The sequence below is a fragment of the Microtus oregoni genome, unplaced genomic scaffold, assembly GCF_018167655.1.
Source record: "Microtus oregoni isolate MIOR12 unplaced genomic scaffold, Mior012 000000F_ref0000247, whole genome shotgun sequence".
In the NCBI taxonomy this organism is placed as follows: domain Eukaryota; kingdom Metazoa; phylum Chordata; class Mammalia; order Rodentia; family Cricetidae; genus Microtus; species Microtus oregoni.
The window spans coordinates 15,867,031-15,887,825 of NW_024543059.1; positions in this window are offsets into that span (position 1 = coordinate 15,867,031).

Consider the following 20,795-nt stretch of genomic DNA (forward strand, 5'->3'; position numbering starts at 1 on the left):
GCCAGCCGGGCAACAGGGAGTACAGTGGAAGGGATGTGGATCCCGTGAAGGACAGGAAGGCAGGGGAAAGGTTTCCGGAAAGGAAGTGACAGAATTCGATATACAGACCACTAAAGGAGTCAAAATAGAAGCAGTGAGATCCACGAAGAGTCTGCAGAACATCTGGGAGGCTGTCTTACAAACTAAGGAAACAACCAACACACCAAAGAGTACCTAAGTCAGTTCTTTGGGTGCAAAAAAAAATATATATATATATATATACCAGGCTCGAGAGATGGCTCAGAGGTTAAGAGCACTGACTGCTCTTCCAGAGGTCCTGAGTTCAATTCCCAGCAACCACAAGGTAGCTCACAGCCATCTGTAACGAGATCTGGTGCCCTCTTCTGGCCAGCAGACATACAGAACACTGTATACATAATAAACAAACAAACAAATAAATAAATAAATAAAAATGAAAATTATACCAGAACGTCTATATTCCCAGAACCTGCCTTTAAAAAAAAATTTTAACCCTCATCCATTCAATAGATGCTAGTGTTTTGTGGCATTTTGTTTTAAACTTGTTTTTGTTGTTTGTTTGATTGTTGTGACTTTCTCTTGTATCCCAAACAGGCCTCAAATCGGTGATGTACCTTGAACCTCTCTGATCACCCCGCCTCCCCAGTGCTGGATTGCAGGCATGCCCCTATTAAATCCTGTTTATGGGGCATTGGGGATCAGATCCACAGCTTTGTGCATGCTGGACAGCCAAGCACCTGTACCAACATCTCCAACATCCATAGGTGTTTCTTTTTCTTCTTTTTAATTTATGTATGTTGGGGGAATGGTTGCTGGTGATGGAACCCAGGGCCTGGTAAGTACCTGTTGACAATGCTCTCTCTCAGCCTCACCCCTGGCCACTAGATACTACTTATTTTATTTATTTATTTTTAAATCTTAAATATATGAGTGTTTTGATATCATATATAGGTACCATGTGCGTGCCTGTGGACAGAGATCAGAATATGATGTTGGATCCCCTGGAACTGAAGTTACAGATGGTTGTGGGCCACCATGTGGGTGCTGGGAATTGAACTCCGAGCTTCAGCAAGAACAAGTGCTCTACACCACTGAGCCGTCTCTTCTGCCCCTCATATGAGTTTTTGTTGTACCAGATTAAGGGGATTTAGAATTATTTGATTAACATAAAATTTCTTTCCAAAAGAGGGCACATGGCCTTGTAAAATTTCTGTAATAAAGCCACATATTAATGTTAATAATGCAATCACAAATCAACACAAAAATAATGAATATGACACCATTCCTAGAATGCCAACCGTATTTTGAAGAAAGAATAAGATAACTTGAACAAATCTTATATTTAAGTTGTCCAGATAAGATTTGGAATTACTGAGACTGTTAAATTTTTGTTAACATTGTTCTATTTTTAATAAAAAAGACATTGACATGCATCTCAGATTGGCCTGTATCTCTCTCTCCCTGGTCCTCCTGCCTCAGACCTCCAAGTGTTGGGATTACAGTGTGTACCGCCGTGCTGGGTGAGGTCTTTGAAACACAGATTACAGTGTGTACCACCATGTGTAGTGAAGGCATTTGAAACAGGGATTACAGTGTGTACCACCATGCTGGGTGAGGGCCTTTGGAACAGATTGTTTTTCTTATAAGGATAAAAAACCATAGCCCTTAACATAAATGTTTGTTGTACTTTGAAATATTAGCTGGGCATGTTGGCATGTTCTTATAATCGAAGCACTTAAGAGTAAGTCTGAGACAGGAGAATCCAGAGTTCTTGAGCTGTGTTGCAAAAACTCTGTCTTAAAAAAAAAAAAAAAAAGATGAAAATGCCAATGGTGGCTTGCCTTTAATCCCAGCACTAGGGAGGCAGAGGCTGGTGGATCTCTGTGAGCTCAAGGCCAACTTGATTTACAGAGTGAGTTCCAGGACAGCCAGAGCTGTTACAGAAAAACCCTGTCTCAAAAAACAAAACAAAAAAGTATGATTAGTTGGGCATGTAAAAACGTCTTGCTACTTATTTATATTATTGTTTCTAAGTTTATTTTACACTTCGTTATATATGTATTAATAGAAAAGAGCTGAGCATGGTTGCACTGTGCTTTTAATTCCAGCACTCAAGAGGCAGAGACAGGCAGATCTCTGAGTTCAAAGCTAACTAGGTCTACATAGTGAGTTTTAGGCCAGCCAGGGCTACAGTGTGAGACCCACACTATGTTGGGTCTCAGAGAGGTGGGAGGTGGGGCTGGAGCAATCGTGGTAAAGATCAGTTGTTGCTCTTGCAGAAGACCTGGGTCCATTCCCAGTATGCATTGGTAGGTAGCTCACAACCATCCATAACTACAATTCCAGGAAGTCTGATGCCCTTTTCTGATTGCCGTGGATACCAGACATGCATGAAGTGTGTATACATACATGTATGAAAACACTTCTACACATAAATATTTTTAAGTCTATACACATAACCTGCTGATTAAATGTACATATTGTTGGGAGCCGTGCGACCTAGTTTCAGACCAGTATTTGAGTACTTGTCCACGGGTCTCCAGTTGAGGCCCAGCCCTCGGGGACAATGGTGCAGAATACTGCCGTGACCACATGGCCTGTATGCTCTCTTCTCTCTTGCAATGTTGATGATTCTCTTGGTGGTTTTAATGTCATTTTGTCGATCATGCATGGGACAGATGTGATCATTCCTGGAAATCCCATTTTTTTCTCAAATATTTTCCCCTAAAATTCTTTGGGAGCTGATGTTTCTCAGATTTCTTGTCTGGGAATGGCAGCTGTCACTTCAGACCGTGGGAGCTGTTCTGATTCTGATAGGAAGATCACCTTTATTTCTATAAATATACTTTCAATGGGATTGTTTTGAAAATGGGTGCCTATGTTTATCTCCTTTAGTTTTGTAAAGACAGGATCTGGCTCGGTATTTGGCCAAGCTAGCAAAATGATAAGTGTTGTTTGTGATTTAAAGATGTTTCGATGTAAAAGTTGGGAAAATACATACTTGACATATTTATTTTTGCTGGAGGTTAACATTGAAAAATGAGAAAAACTTGTTTGTTAGTGGAAAAATACGCTTGTTTCTCCAGATAAATAAAGACGACTAGAGCTATTCAGGGCGATCCACTTGTGTGAAACTCATCTGGTGGCTGGACAGTTCATTTCTTAGCACCGACACCCCTTCCCCATCTCAGGACCTGAATCCAGGCTGCGGCAGGACCAGAACATATGTTGGGGATATAGATTCAACATCTTTCTATGTGTATTTTGTTTAAAGATATAAGTCTGCATATAAGTCTACATGCCAGAAGAGGGCACCAGATCCCATTATAGATGGCTGTGTGCCACCATGTGGTTGCTGAAATTGAACTTAGGACCTCTGCAAGAGCAGCCAGTGCTCTTAACCTCTGAATCATTTCTTCAGCCTCTCTGTATGTTACTTTTAAAAGATTTCTTTTATTATGTTTAATCATGAGTAGGTATTTATATCTGTGTTTAGGCATGTTCACATGAATGTAGGTGCCTATGGAGTCCAGAGGCTTCAGGTCCCCTGGACCTGGAACAGTTGTGAGCTGTCTGATGTGGCTGCTGGGAATTGAACTCTGGTCCTCTGGAGACCAACAAGTGCTCTTAACCAGTGAGCCATCTCTCCAGCCCCTCTAATGTGTTCTTAAGGGGAAACATCAAATAAACGTGGAGACAATTGGTCTACACTTTATGGCAGTGACTTTGGACCAAGGTTCCTGGGGGTGCGGGGAATGTTGAACCACGGTTGTGTTAAAGGTACTAACAGTAGCTGCCCACAGATTGCAGGCTATGATAATAACTTCGAGGTTTAGGCCCTGAAAGATGATTTAAAAAAGTAGAGGAATAAGGAAGAGATGGTAAGGAGGGGGCAGAGTATCAGGCTCTAGTCAGGCAACGTGATTAAGATGCCAGCTGGACCCCCATGATGATTCGTCAGCTTGATGCTACCTAGAATCACCTGGGATGGGTATCAGTGAAGGACCGTCTACACTGGATGGGCCTGTGGGCCAATCTCTGGGGGGGTTGTCTTAGTGAAGGCAATGAGTGTGGGAAGAGCCAGCCCATGATGGATGGTACCATTCCCTAGGCAGAGGGGCTTGGACCATATGAGTGAAGAAATTCTAATGGGCGCCAGCAGATGGGCATGCATAAGTTCATTTCTCTTCGCTCTAGACTGTTGGCTGCCTCGAGTTCCCGCTGTCTCTAGTTCCCATTGCCTCAAGTTCCCGCTGCCTTAAGTTCCTGCTGCCTCAAGTTCCTGTTGCCTTGCCCTAATCTGGACTTGTGAGCTAAAAATAAACCCTTTCACCTCCTAAGTTGCTGTTTGTCAGGCTATTTATTTTATCGCACCAGCAGAAATGAAACAAGGCTAATTCCCCAGGTGGGAAGGCTTCAGGTGTGCTGTTAGATAGGCGAGTATAGAGAAACAGGGAAAAGCTGGGGCAAAGAGGTAACTTGGAAATGATGCGTACCTAGCTGCCATTTAAAGTCCTACGCCTGAATGAGCTCCCCTAGGTGTCTCAGCGCCAGGTGAGGGGGTCAGGGGACGGACTGCCATCTGAGTTGTGGGTGTGAAGAATGGCAAGGACAGGTGCTTCCCGATTCAGATAAGAAGGCTGGCTACACAGTCCTCATGGCTGACTCAGATTTGCTGGCTTTGATGACCAGTAAAATGAATCCTCAGTCAGTAAATTGAAAATCAGTGGTAATACGGACCTTCAATGATGTTACAAAGCTTTTGGCTTCGGTCGGGCAGAGCTAAGCCACTAAGAGCTCCCTTGGGCAACCTCGGAACATCCAGATGTGATGGAGTCATGTAGATATCCATGTCTCAGTGTCAGAACCTATACTGCCATTTCCCAGCCACAGTTTTGGACAGCTGAGTTTTTCTTGAGCTTTGAGATGACTAGGGCCTGCTGGCCTACTCCTGCTGCCCTGAGGAATCGCATACACCTGTGTGTGACAAAGTACTACTGCTACAATGGCTTGGGGTAAATTTGAATTTCAGACACATTAAGAATAATAAGATTGGGGCTGGAGAGATGGCTCAGAGGTTAAGAGCACTGGCTGTTCTTCCAGAGGTCCTGAGTTCAATTCCCAGCAACCACATGGTGGCTCACAACCATCTATGAGACCTAGTGCCCTCTTCTGGTGGGCAGGCATACATGCAGACAGAACATTGTATACATAATAAATAAATAAAATAGTACAAACTTTAAAAAAAAAGAATAATAAAATTGGGCGAGAGCTCTGTGGTTAAGAGCACTTGCTCTCGGAAAGGACACAGGTTTGATTCCCAGCCTCCACATGGAGGCGTCCCGCCTCCTCAGGCAGCAGGCATACACATGGTGCACTGACATGCATGCAGGCAAAACACCCATGCACACAAAATAGTAAAATACATTTTTAATAAAATTTTTATTAATTTATTATGTATATATGCCTGCCCGCCAGAAGAGGGCACCAGATCTCATAGATGGTTGTGAGCCACCATGTGGTTGCTGAGAATTGAACTCAGGATCTCTGGAAGAGCAGCCAGTGTTCTTAACCTCTGAGCCATCTCTCCAGCCCTAAAATAATTTTTTTTTAAAAAAGGACAATAGATTAAAAATATTCTTTTTTTCTGATCCAGGGAAATGAGTCAGTGAGAACGCACTAACCTGGTGACTGGAGTTCAATCCCCAGAACCCCACAGAAAGCCAGAGCAGTGGCTGCCTGCAATCCCATCACTCCCACAACAAAAATGGGAGGCAGAGACAGGAGAAGCCGCTGGAAGCTTGAAGGGCTGCTAGCTTGAAATAACAGCGCGGTGGAGACAAGCGAGATCCTGCCTCAACAGGCTGAAGGAGAAAGCGACTCCCCAAAGCTGTTTACACCTGCCCATTCGACCAGCAGGAGCTGTGATGAAACTTAATCTCACTGACTCAGGAAGCAGAGTGCTTAGGTAGGAAGCGGGATCTTCAAAGGCCACCCCAGTGTCCTACCTCGGTCCACAATCCAAAAAAAAAAAAAAAAAAAAGCCACCGCCGAACTTGGAACTAAATGCTCAAATACGTGAGTCTATGTGGACACTTCATTTTCAAGCCGTAACAAGTCGTGTCTTTCTCTTTGTAGCCTTACTTAGCAGAATGCATATTCAGTAAGTTGCGTTAAAATATTACCAAGAAATTATTTTTCCTGTTAGAATAGCAGGCCGATACCATAAAGTACCACCAGGGGGCGACGGCAGCTCTCCATCACTGGCTCCGACTTCTGTTTCACACAGAGCTGCTTGACCTTAATTTGCCTAAGAAAAGCAGAAACCAGGGGTTTATTGAGATCCTCCCCGCACCCGCGACACCCCTCAAAAGACCTTGGGTGACTGAGAGGCTGCACCTGGGACACGTGAGTCCCCTTCTTTTGGAGAAAGCTGCTTCCTTCTCTCCCCCACAAATAGAAGAGAAATCAAATATTTTTAGCACCTAGTGGGACGGTCGGGATGCTGGGCCGCCTTATGATGATTCTGGTGCTATTTTCTTCTTCCTTCTACAAACGAGGGAACTGAGGCTCCGACTAATTCTCACAGCTAGCAAGAGAGGCCCAGGACTGGGTTTAGTCTCTGCCGAAGTCCTCACTGCTTTCCCCGAAATACGCGGACCCTCAACCCTCATCTTCCCACCGCCATCCAGCCAGCATCGGGTGGGCATTTAGTGCTCCCGTGGCTGGCAGCGGATACTAGCTAGGGAAGTTGTGTCTCATCCCTCCTGACTGCACGCCAGCAAGCCTGTGTCATATGCCTGTCCCCACCTTTCCTGAACGGGAGCATTATCTACGCTGGCCTTTGAGAGCTCGGGGAGTTAGGGGCCAGGACTGTGTAACTTCAGGCGCCTGTGCAGAGTAAAGTGCCAAAGCCTAAAAATGGGAGGAGCGGCCACGAAGAGATGGCTCAGCACTTAAGAGTCCTTTTGCTGATCTTCCAAAGGACATAGGTTCGAATCCTGGCAGCTCACAGCTGTCCGTAACTCCAGTCCCAGGGGATCTGATGCCCTCTTCTGGCCTCCTCAGGCACTAGGCACATACATGTTGCACAGACTTACTTACATGCAGGCAAAACACCCATACACATAAAAATGAATAAAAATTTATTTTTCAGTTGCGTGAAAGAGATTTCTCAGTGGTTTTTAACTTTAATTTTTAGTTTTCATGTGTATGTGTGGACATGTGCATATGAGTGCAATGCGCTCGAAGACCAGAAGAGGGCGTTGCATCCCTTGGGGCTGGAGTCACAGGCATTTGTAAGCGACTTGATGTGGGTGCTGGGAGCAGAACTCAGACCCTCTGTACACTCTCTACTGAACCTTCTCTCCAGCCCCTCCAACCTTATGCTTAGAAGGGACCTGGTTTAGTTAGACATCTGATGGTGCCACCTTTAAATTCTTAAGCTTATTGCATTTTATTGTATTCGTTGTTATTATTTTGGGGGTTTTGAGACAGGATCTCACTCTGTAGCCTTGGCTGGCATCAGTCGTCCTGCTTCTGCCTTCCATGTGCTGGGATCCTAGGTGTGAATCACGATGCCTAGTGAAGGAGACGTCCCAATAGTGGGGCTTCCTCCCAGACCCCGGATTAGACACAAACCACACTCAGATACCTGAGCCGTGGTCGTAAACTCTTAGAGAGAAGGAAGCAAAGAGAAATAGCATTCTAGGTTTTTCTTTTTGAGGGGGGAGAGGGAGTCCTGCTTGTTTGTTTTGTTATTTGTTTCAAGAGAAGATCTCTTCATTATGTAGCTTTGTTGTTGTTCTTTTGTTTTTGAGACAGGGTTTCTCTGTATCAGCCCTGGTTGTTATGGAACTCACTCTGTAGACCAGGCTGGCCTCGAACTCAGAGATCCACCTGCCTCTGTTTCCCGTGTGCTGAGATCTAAGGTGTGTGTGTGTGTGTGTGTGTGTGTGTCTGGCTGAGAAATTGCATTTAATGAACACTTTCTGAATACAGGGCATCAAAGACAAGAGCATTCATATTTAATTCTCCAAAAAACCTACAGGGTCTTTTAAAACCTGCCATTTATACAGCTTGAAATGGCTAAGTAAATTGCTGAAAGTCTCATGGATGATTGAAAGGACTCCCACTTCAGGGTGTGGGGGGATGGGGGACATTCTTGTAAGCTAGAGGCTTGAGACTCTGCTCTCTTCTCAACCCCACCCCCTCACACTCCAGTGGCACTCACTGGGCAAAACCTGTCTGCAGGCTGGTGGTGTGTCCCAGACTCCCTTGGCCCTGGCCCTCCCTTTCCTGGCCAGGGGAGCAAGCTGTAACTGAGGGCAGCGAGGCATGGCCTAGTCCTGCCTTATCACCAGACACCCCTCATGTCAGGTGACTGTAGACATGACCTGGAACATTGCGGCTGTTTATAGACATGGAGATTCAAGGGCTACAGGGATAAAGGCCTTGGGGAGATGTCTCCTTCTGGAGGCCACCAGGAGAGGGGCCAGAGCAGATGGGCGGCATGGGATGCCTGAGCAGAACTGAAGGTCCTTATGAGACCAGAGCCCTCTGAAGGAGACCAGACCCCTCTGAAGCCTGTCATACTGCAGAGCTCCCATCCTGGCTCTCGTCAGCCCCCCGGTCCTTCCCAATAGAGGACACATTTACTCCAGAGGAAGGGGCTTAAATCCCTCTTGATACACTAAAGGGGTTATAAAGGCTCAGGAAATGAATGAGCTTCTGGGTGTAGTCTGTAATCCCAGCACTTGAGAGGTGGAGGCAGAAGGAACACGAGTTCAAAGCCATTCCTTAGGTAGATAGTGAGTTCAAGATCAGCTTGAACCTCAAAACACTAATATATGTTCACATTGTTGCAAACCACCGTCTCGTTCATCTCAGGAACTACTTCAGTATCCATACCACATATCCACATCTTAGAAACTGTGAACTTCTCTCTCTCTCTCTCTCTCTCTCTCTCTCTCTCTCTCATGAAACTATGATATGGAAGGCCAAAGCAGTTTTGAACATGAATGGGGGTTGGTGGTTTTGCAACAGTGTGAAAGTATTTATTTACCCCTGAACTGAGAGATACCCTTAAAATGATGAAAAACATCATCTTTATCTTACATAATTTTTATTGCGATTTCAAAAATGTGGTGTTGATCAGTTTTCTCAGTGGTACAGCCCCTGCCTGGCATGCCTGAGGCCCCAAGTATAGTTCCCAGAACTTGGAAAGTTTGAGGAAGGGAGAGGAAGAGGCCAGAAGGGAGGAAGGAGTAGGGGAGAGAAGGACCTGGGGTAGGGAGTGGGGGAAAGGAACAGAAGGAGGGAGGGAAGGCTTTCAAGATTCACATACAGTATTGCAGGGAGGAAAGGGGTTAAAGATAAAACTGACAGTCTTTGGGGGAGCTGGTGGGGATCCCTGAAACCTGTGAAGGAAGGTGTTTCCAGCCAAAGGGAGACTCAGGGCAGAACATGAGCTCTAGCCAGATTCAGATGTAAGCAGAGGCATTAGGAAATTGTCCTCCCCAAGCCCCTGGCTGTGCATCCCAACTCCCCACACCTTCTCTAGCTTGGAGAGTTAAGTCATATTTGGACAGGTCCTTTGAGAAGTGCTACCCACAGCCATAAAAAGGAGGCAAAATTTAGATCAAAATAGGTCCTCTTCAATCAGAGATAGCATCTACATCAAAATATTTTAACATTTTTATTTGAATTCAAAATTACATGTTGTTTCTACTATTGTCCAGCTAAAGACCGCAGGCCAAAACCAGCAAGAGTGATGTTTCATGACAGGAAAGTCATTGCAGTGTCTGTCTGCTGATTTTCAAAATGCCAGTCATTTTATTTTGTTTTGTTTTGTGTGTGTGTGTGTGTGTGTGTGTGTGAGAGAGAGAGAGAGAGAGAGAGAGAAGGTGTCCAACCCAGTAATAAATTAAATAAATGCCATTGTATAAAAGTTCAGATATTACTGTTATAAATAAAACAATGGCTATAATTCTTCCATTGACATTTTTTTAAATTTATTTATTTTTATTATGTGTACAACATTCTCCCTCCGTGTATGCCCACACGCCAGAGGAGGGCACCAGATCTCATTACAGATGGTTGTGAGCCACCATGTGGTTGCTGGGAATTGAACTCAGGACCTCTGGAAGAGCAGCCAGTGCACTTAACCACTGAGCTATCTCTCCAGCCCCTTCCACTGACATTTTTATATATGTTTTTGATATATGTATCTGTATATATAGCTTCATGTTTAAAAAAAGGGCGGGGAGCTAAAGAGGTGGCTCAGTGGTTAAGAGAACCTTGGCCATTCTCTTCCAGATAACCCAGGTTATCAGTGGGCTCTTAACCCACTGAGCCATCTCTCCAGCCCCCAAGATAATTGTTTTTTTTACAAGCTAATTAAATCACTTAAATCCTTGAAGACCACCCCCCTCCCAAAAAAAATCTAACCTATAAATTGACCTCAAAAGTTATTAAACGGCCGGGTAGTTGTGGCATAGGACTTTAGACCCACGTCTTTGGGAGGCAGAGGCAGGAGGATCTCTTTGAGTTTGAGGCCAGCCTGATCTAGGACAGCCACGGCTACACAGAGAAACCCTGTCTCGAAAAACAAAACAAAACAAAACACAGTCATAAAAGTTAGTTAATGTTTCCGAACACAGTACACGTGTTTGATGGACATTTATCTAGACCATCACTTCTTTCTGTAGCTTTCCTTTTACACTTTCTCAAAGTGGAAACCTAAGGCCCTGACTCTAGGTCTGGAGTCCCGGGGAGTTCCGGGGCCTCCCGGTGCCTCCCGGGGCCTCCTGGTGCCAGGTTAAGGTGATATACAGCAGAGTCCCTTGGGGAAGCACAGAACAAGAGCGGTAAGGATATTGCTGAGCCACAGGCCTGTCCTAGGCCACTGTCATTCCTTAACGCACTCCTGTCAGGTGGGAGATGTCTGCGGCGACATATGCCAGAAGAAAGGAGTAAGCAAGGTAGAGGGGGAGCTGGGATTGAACACCAGCGGCTGACCCATCCTTAGAGGTGCTGCCTGCCTGCCGTTTCTGAGCCCCGTGTGTCCAGTCCTGAATCCTTTCATAGGCTACTGCCTAGAACCTTGTTTTACCGAAGGGAAGCTGGTCCAGAGGATCTGCGTCTCCAAGTAACCCAGTTAAAACACCACTGGGCATTTCCCGACCCTACTTCACCACCCACTGACCACGCCTCCGCACCGTACTCCCTCCCTCTGCTTGTTCCCCCTCTTCTCCCTCACCTCTCCACCTTTTCCTCCCTCTACCCTGCTCCTGCTCAGGGCAGGAGAGAGCCCGCAGGCAGCTTTCCAGATGCGATAGTCTCAGGTGGCTGCCTTTGGGGCCCGCAGATTTTACCTTATCGTGATTTAGCAAACCTTTCCTGCCACTTGAGCTCCGACTCAAGGTCACCTCCAGCGGATTCCTGGCCCACTTCAAAAGACTTCCTGCTACCCACACCTGGAAACCAAGACAGGAAGGTGGGGGCCTTTGAAGAGCAGAGTTCTAGCTTGGAGCCTCTGGAACAAGCATAGCCAGGCTGTGAGAGTCCCAGTAAGTGTGACCCCGGATAACTGGGGCTTCCTTCGAGGCTCTGAGCTGAGCCTCAGCCCAGATGGGTTATTTCCTCTTTCTGGGCCTCAGTTTCTCCAACTGGAAAGGCTGTGGTGAGAACAGTGCTCTCCAACTAAAATCCTTTTAAGGGTGAATGACTTGGTGGCTCATGGCTTTAAACCCAACCTATCAGGAGACAGAGGCAGGTGGATCTCTGAGTTCAAGGCCAGCCTGATCTATAGCGCAAGCTCCAGGACAACCACAGCTACGCAGAGAAACCCTGTCTTGAAAAAAAGAGTGACTATGTCGTCCACTGCCACAGCCCTATTAGGTTTGTGACAAGTGTTTAATAGGTACATAATTTTATAAATTAAATATATATTCTTCATTATATGATTTATAATTATGCACAATTATATAGTCCGCACAATATGACTGTATAGCTTATATTGTTTTTTCTTTAACTAGAAATGTTATTTATTTTTAAAATGTAATTTATTTTATGCGTATGGATGTTTCGTTTGCATGTATATTTGAGAACCATGTGGGTGCCCAGGACCTGAGGAGGCCAGAAGAGGGCATCAGATCTCCTGGGTCCGGAGTTACAGACAGTTAGGAATCACCATCCATGTGGGTGCTAGGAACAAAGCCCGGGTCCTCTGAAAGAGCAGCCAATACTCTTATCTGCTGCCCCAAATCTCTCCAGCCCCAAATGTTATATTTTATTTTAAAAAAACCTTATCTATGTACTATCTTAGGGTTTCTGACGCTGTGATGAAATACCATGACCGAAAGCAAGTAGGGGAGGAAAGAGTTTAATTGGCTAACACTTCCACATCATTGTCCATCACTGAAGGAAGTCAGGACAGGAACTCAAGCAGGGCAGGAACCGGGAGGCAGGAGCTGATGCAGAGGCCATGGAGGGGTGCTGCTTATTCGCTTGTTCTCCTGGCTTATTCAGTCTGCTTTCTTACAGAACCCAGGACCACCAGCCCAGGGATGGCACTGCCCACAATGGACTGGGCCTTCCCACATCAATCACCAATTAAGAAAACGCCCTACAGGTTTGCCTATAGCCAATGTTAACAAGGCATTCTCTCAATTGAGGCTCCCTTCTTTCCAACGACTCTAGCTTGTGTCAAGTTGACAGAAAACCAGCCAGCACATATACTTATGTATTAAATATAATTGCTTGCTTTGGCTAGAAATATAAATCAGGCCTGGTGGCACAGGTCAGTCATACTACCTACTTGGGAGCTTCAGGCAGCAGGATTGGAAATTTAAAGCAGCCAGGTGAGCTAGCTACAGGCTAGCAAGACCCTGTTTCCAGATATGAAGGAAAGAAAACGGACTGCGCATGTAACTCAGAGGTAGAGCATGTGCTTAGGGGCATCTGAGAGGCCCTGGTTCAAAACCCAGATGGCTCAGCAGTTCAGAGTGCTTGCTGCTTTTCTAGAGAACCAGAGTGCAGATTCCAGCGCCCACATGAGGCAGCTCAAAACCACCTGTAACTCTGGCTCCAAGGAGCCCGCCATTCTCTTCGGGCATCCACACGTGCACCGTACACATATGTTTGTTTGTTTTTAAGAAATGCTTACAAAACCATGCCCTGCCATCTCAGGAAGAATCCCACCCATTGCTTAACAGGAGGGACAGGGAAACCAAAGGAGGGCAGGGTGAGGAAGGGATCCTGTGTTCTCCACGGTGCTGCACACTAGGCTAGTCAGTGTGCCTGAGACCTACTGCGGAACAATTAAATCAGAAACTTCTCAGTGTGGACCTGGCAGGTGTGGAGTCTGGTGCTCCCAGGTTCAGGTGAATATGCTGTGCCCTGGGGGTCGAGAGCCACCCTTTGAGGTCAGTGCTTTTGAGTCCCCTAAAGAGCTGTGCCTTGGCCGGGCAGTGGTGGTGCACACCTTTAATCCCAGCACTCGGGAGGCAGAGGCAGGTGGATCTCTGTGAGTTCGAGGCCAGCCTGGTCTACAAGAGCTAGTTCCAGGACAGGAACCAAAAGCTCCAGAGAAACCCTGTCTCGAAAATTTAAAAAAAAAAAAAAACAACAACAACAAAGAGCTATGTCCTGGGTCTCGTTGCAGACTTTACCACTTATTAAGACGATGCCAATGCATTTTTTTCTTTTCTTTTCTTTTTTTGGCCAATGCATTTTTTATGGCTATGTTCACAAACCACCATTAACTTCGTTGCACAGCACAAATCTCTTCTGTTCTTACCGTTCACAATAAGCCTCGCTGAACGGGCCTCATGCTACATCCGGAGGCTCCAGGGATTTGCAGGGAAAATCCTGAGTGTCTATCGGATGGGGTTTTCTAAGGTCACACGCTCATTCCTAACTCATCACTATGGACTGACCAGCGGGCCCAGAATGAGCTTCTTGTCAGGGAAGAGGGTTGGTGGAGCAGAAATCACCCAGTTCCCGGTTAGCTCATTCATTCATGAATTCAAAGCACTGGAGACCTTAACCAGTGATAACTAACCTCTGATTTATAACTAAATTCCTAGAAGTTAGAGAGTTCAAAAAGTATGGTGTGAGCCTACAATCTGGGCTGAGCTCTGCTGGCATAGGCTATATTCCAGACGTTTCCACAGTGACCTGGCTTCCAGGCCAGGAGTGACAGGTTTTCCCATACCTCTACCCTGTTGCCTTTTAGTTCATAAGAGGGCTTGATAGTCACACCCCATAGTATGATGGATTTGGTTCCGTGGGAATTGCCAGTGAGAGGCACCTGGAACTAGAGTTGTGTGGGACTTGGCAGAGCCCTTGACCTCGAATAGGTGGGAACGGGACAAATGGAACGCCTCTGTTTATGTATCCACAGTTACAGGTGGGGACAGAGGCCAGTATGGAGTAGCCAGTTCTAGGCACCCTGTAGAGCCCAGGAAGGCAGGACCTTCAGGATTCCTCCATGCTCTGGCTCCTTACCTCATGAGGAAAGCGGTAGTAACTAGTTTTCAGGTCTCTCAGGCCATAAGGCTCCAAAGAAGATTTCTTAGAATTCTGGTGGGTGGCAGTCAGCTGTCACGCCAGAGTGACCGTGTGTCCCATTTGCCTGGGGCAGTCCTGTTTGCACCTGTTGTCTCCGTGTAATTATTAATAGTTCCCCTTCTCTGTCCGCTTTAGATGTTGCAGGCCAGGGGTCCCTAGGTAAAGCCCTTGTTCATCCTAGACTGCAAGAAGTTGACAGGAAAAGCTTGCCCAGGAGTTGGGGACAGGAGTCCTTGTCTTGTCCTGTTGCTGCTAAACTGGGGGACTTTAAGCATGTCCATTTTTCTCTCTCGTCTCAGTGGCTTCACGTCTAACTTGGGCGGTTGGGTGGGATAACCCATTATAGGTGGCCTGAGAGTGAGATGCTATCCCGGGTGGGGCGGGGTCCACTCAACCCATAGGCCAATGAGCCTTTGACTCACTGTCCTCCAGGAACCCACGCACCTCTCTGTGCCACGGCTCATTTGTGTCTCCCAGTTTCTCTCTGTCTGGGGCTCCAGGCCAAATGGGACCTGATTGATGCCTGTCTGCCCACCTCTCCTCCCCTTCGCTGTTCCAGCCAGACCATTATTTCTTAGCCTGCACTGTATAGCTGGGTGTAGCCTGGGACAAAGAGCGAAGTCCCCAGCGATTTTCTCTCTGTATCCTTCCAGGCGATAGGGTCAGGGTTGTCACTTCAGGGATGTTGCATTAAGTGCCTGGCTCATGTAGAGATTCTCCAAGGCATTTATGACATTTACTTCTCTGTCTTGCTATTGACTACCTGGAGAGCCCAACCTCAGTCCTCACAGGGTCGTTTGAGAACTAAGGGGAGTGATTTACCCACGTGAAGCTCGGAGGCTTCCTTCCTCTAGCTCTCTGTCGCTGGAAGTTTCTATGAAAACTCATTGCTTAGTTCCACCTTAAATGCCCTGTTCCACCTTAACTGCCCTGTTTCGCTGGTCTCAGAACTAATGTGTAGGATGCAGCAGTCTGGACGCTTTGAACCCTTTTAGACACAGCTGCTCTGGAGATCTCTATCCCAGCAAGGCCAAGCTGCCAAGCTGACCTTGAACTTCCTTCTCTAATTCCCAATCCTTCAGTCCTGATTTTAGGAGTTTTCCTCAAGCAGAGTATTAGAGAATATCAGCTTTAGGATCTAACTCTCAACTAAATGGAGTCTTACCCCTTCTGAACCAAGACATCTTTTTTTTTTTCCCCTCTCTTTGAGAGAGGGTCTCACTATGCAGCTGTGACTGGCCTTGAATTTACTTAGATCTGCTGATCTCTTCCTCCTGAGTACTGAGATTAAAGGTGTTCTCCATCACATCTGGCCTGATGCGCGCGCTCTCTCTCTCTCTCTCCCTCTCTCTCTCCCTCTAGTTGTTTTTCGAGACAGGGTTTCCCTGTGTAACTTTGGAACCTGTCCGGAACTTACTCTATAGACCAGGCTGGCCTCTAACTCACAGAGATCCACCTGCCTCTGTCTCCTGAGTGCTGGGATTAAAGGCATGAGCCACCATCACCTGGTGATCTTCTTTTTGACAAAGGAGCAATTGTCTCTGATTCTCAGAACCTGAAAGGCTTCCTGAGGTTGTAGGCCTGTGAGAGGAGTCAACAAATGTTTATCCTGTTCTCTTCCTGGTTGCTAAGAATATGCAGTTTTCTGTGGGGCAAGATAAACAAGCTAGGAAGAGTCTTTAGTTTGTCTGCACATAAATGAGTCCAAGGCTGAAGCTGTGGCTTGGTTGGGAGAGTGTTCCCCTAGTGTATCCGAAGCCCTGAGATCAGTTCCTACCACTATAGAAACAGGCATGGTGGAACCTACCTGGAATCCCAGCACCCAAGATGTAGAGGCAGATGAGGCTGTAGAGATGGCCCAGTCTGTCCTTCCCAAAGACCTGGGTTCGACTCCCAGCAGCCACATAGCAGTTCACAGTGGCCTGTAACTCCAGTTCAAGGGAATCCAATGCCATCCTCTGATCTCCAAAGGCACCAGGCACTCACGTGGTATACATATGTGCAGGCAAAACACACAAACATCAAATCAAATTTAAAGGTTAAAAGAAGAGGTGGTGGCAGGAGGTTGACATGCTTCTTTGCTACTCAGTGAGTTTGAGGGTCACCTGGGCTACAGGAAACCTTGTCTCAAAAAGAACAACAGTGCCTTCCACACTTGGCTGCTCGGAGAAATCATGCTTGTGTTCATGATTTCATGGATCAGAAACCTGAAAAGGAACCCAGGGCAGGGCTTGCCAGCAATCTCCACGCAGTTACAGTCAGATGGTGGCTGTCATCACCTGAAGACTTAACTGGGCCAGGTGTACGCCGTGACTCACTTCCATGACTGACAGCTGATGTGGGCTATTGTCTGCAGCTCCATCAGAGACTGTCAACCAGACCCCTGCAGAGGCCTCTCCAGGATCCTCTCCCGTTAGTTAGATTTCTTACAGGGCTTACGATCTACGATCAAACCCTAGTACTGAAGTGGGTAGGGGTGAACCTGAACTATACTTCTCTTTAGAGGGAATGACAAAGTTGTCATTGGCTGTCGTGTGAGACAGAGAAATTATTGAGGCCATCTTCATCGTATCTCCCAAGTCTTCTGAACTCGGGCTTTTGTAGCTGTCAAGATTCTTGTGCATAAACCAGACAAAAAGTGCTGGTTAGTGAAGACGACATGTGGAATGGTTTTTGGGTTCCCAGAATTAACAGAGGCTGGACGGCCAGGATGGAAGCTGGGCCAGGACTGAGGAGCTTCAGAAGGCTGGGCAACAGGTACCCCATAAAGGAGAAAGCTTATGGACTGTCCTGTCTAGCACAGGCCCATACTGAGGGACACTGATGGTTAGCAATGTCTATGACCCCAGGGCCCAGCTTGTTGACAGCAGTCTATAAAGAGGGAAGCTGAAGAAGAGCAAACTGATTGGTTCATGACACACTGCATTTTAACTGGGTAAGAAAGGGGTACCACTAGGATCTCTTAAAAGTTCTGTTGGCCTACTGTGGAGACTGGGCATAGTGGGAGATTCTCCAAAGAAGGTGCTCTGAGGGGCCCAGAGAGATGGGCGTCTGGATATTGGCAAATCTCTGTGTTCCCTAGACAACCTGCAGCCTCGGCCAGCTCCACTCCCACCTCTACCCTATCCCCGTAGCATGTGGTCATAATGGTCATATGTGCTAAAGGCACAGCCCCTCAAGGAGCACTTCATGGAGGTACGACAGCTTTTTTTCCTCTCAAGACTAAAAGAACTATTTTTAAATTTTGTAATTATAGTTTTAATGTTTGACTAGGCCATACGGCCAGTGAAAGAATATTAAAAGGAACACAGCGAGGCCGTCTGGCTCCCACTTCTGTTCCCTGCCTGCCTACTCATTTAATCCTCTTTCTCCCCTACTTGTCCTGATCGTAGCGCCTTGGGTATGTTCTTTTTGGCATTTTTCCTTTTGAGGTTTTATGGAACTTTCTATGTAGACCAAACTGGCCTCGAACTCACAGAGATCCACCTGCCTCTGCCTTCAAGTGCTGGGATGAAAGGCGGGCGCCACCCCACTCACACTCAGCTTTAGGTTTTATTTTAGTAAGTCGGTGTTGAGTTCATGCACATAGTTTCTCACCACCACCACCCATCTCCAGAGCTCTTTGTCCTTGCAAAGCCTTGGGGATGCCCATTCGTACCCAGTGGAGTCCTCAAGCCCAGAGGGACTAAGAATTTACTCCAGGTCACCCACCAAGGGGAAGAAGACAGCATGTCCAAATGCCGTCTTTCCACCATTCCCCACTGACGGGCCTTGAGTCTTCAAAACCCAGGCATTATTGTTCCCATTTTACAGGTCATTAGAGGTGTGAGGGGGTAACATCCCCAGGACTGAAAAAAATACCACAAAGCTTTGTGCACTGTTACATATCGACTTTCTAAGTAAGTAAATGCTTGTGGTACCCGGAAAGTTTGCGCAGCAGAACCAAAACTCGCCAACCACAAGGTGACATGATGTTTTTGTTGTTAATTTAAAGGGACCTATGAGTAGAATGGCCCAGAAATGTGACCAATGAAAAAATACCACCTGATGATCGTGTCTTTCTTCAGTCTTGAGTTTCTGGTTCTCTGAATGCATTCCCTAGCTTGTCAGATGTAGTCCCTCTGTGAAGATCAATGTCAAAGGGCTCTCTTATGCTCCCTGTGAGGAACCAGGCTGGCCTGTGACTCCAGGTCTGTCCCGTGAACATTCCCTAGGGCTCTCTGTCAGGATACTGGGCCTGGGCCACGCTATTCTGGGTCCGTTAGGCAGCATCTCAAGTAGAGTCCAGGTTCCAGTCCCACAGGGATGCTAGGGACTCTGTTAGGGGTGTGGGTCAGCCAGTGAAAAGGGGCCGCTCTTAGAATGAGTGCGACATCTCTGCTTCCTTATCGAACCTTAAGATGGTCATCATAGATCCCTGCTAGGCCTGTTCTCAGAGGCTATACTTCTCGCTGCCATTTCTTCTCCCCTACAGTGGCTGTTCTGTGGATCTAGCTGGACGCTGCAACCTTCTCTTCAGTCCACTGCCATGTCCTTGGGTGTCATCCCCAGTGAGATGACTTCAAGCCTCTTCCTTCTCTGGCCACGGAGAACAAGCAGCATGGTAGGATCTCAGCCTTTGCAATAAGACGGCCAGGGTTTGACTCTCTGGTTAGGCCCTTAGCCTGCCCAAGAACTCAGTTTTCACTTCCAACATGTGTCTACATATGTTGCAAATTTAAGGATATGAAGGAGAGTTTTTGCTGGCAAGGCTTCTATGGTGTCTGGCTGTTTTTAAACAGGACAATTCTCTGCTGAGGACTGGGACTTTGGTTGAACCCTTGGAGTTTCCAACACACTGACCAGGGCTTCGCCTCATGTGTTACCTGTGGGCAAATATGGTCTTAAGTCCGGTGCTGATGTGGGGTGTGTACTTTGTGTGGTGGGGACTTCCTCGGGGAGGTGTCTTTGATTCCAGCCTCAGTATCCAACGGTAGAAACTGGCTTGGTCAAGCATGCTATTACCCTGCTTTTTTTTTTTAAATATTTATTTATTATGTATACAATATTCTGTCTGTGTGTATGCCAGCAGACCAGAAGAGGGCACCAGACCCCATTACAGATGGTTGTGATCCACCATGTGGTTGCTGGGAATTGAACTCAGGACCTTTGGAAGAGCAGGCAATGCTCTTAACCTCTGAGCCATCTCTCCAGCCCTATTACCCTGCTTTTAAAAAGGATGCTGAACCTGGCCGATAACTCAGCTGATAAAGATGCCTCACATCAAGCCTGAAGACTTGAACTAGATCCTCCAGACCTGCATGGTGGGAAGAGCCAATTCCCGCAAGCTGTCCTCTGGCCTTCCCATAGTGTGCTACAACACAGGCATGAACATAAACAAAATGTAACAAAAGGTTATTAGTTGTTTAAGATTTATTTTTACTACTTTTAATTAGGAGGTGTGTGTGTGCACATGCGTGCAGGTGCCTTCAGAGGTCAGTGGCATCGGGCCCTCCAGGAGTCGCAGGCTGCTGGGAGACACCAGCGTGAGCGCTGGGGACAGCGCGCTTGGGTCCTTTGTAAACTCAGTGCTTGTTCTTAGCCACTGGGCTATCTCTTCAGTACTAAATGTTGTTTAATCAAAAATAAATAAAAAGGATTTTGGAAAGTAAGTGTGGTGGCTCAGACGTGTAATTCCAGTACTTGGGAGGTCGAGGCAGGAAGCCAGCCTTGGCTAATGTGTGAAGATGCTGTCTCAACACCACAACAAAACAAAATAAGATAAACAAACTACCTCCAGAACCAAAGCTAGACTTTAATCTCAGTACCCAGGAAGCAGAGGCAGGCAGACTCTCAGAGTTTAAGGCCAGCCTGGTCTACATAGCAGTTCTAAGACAGCTGGGACCACATAGAGAAACCCTGCCTCAGAAACAATGAAATAAAAAAAAAAAAACCAGCAGAAACCCAGGTTTGGTGGCAGAATGCCTGTAATTCCAGCACTTAGAGGGCAGAAACAGGAGGTCCACTGTAAATTCAAGGCTAACACAGTGAGTTCCAAGTCAGCCAGGGCTACACAGAGAAACCATGCTTCTACAAAATCAATCAATCCATCAATCAATGTAAATAAAGTCGTTGAAAAGAGTCAGAGAAATGTTTATTTATGAACTGCTGAGTAACCCAAACTATCTATGAATATTACAGAGTGAAACGATCTCTCCTGAGCC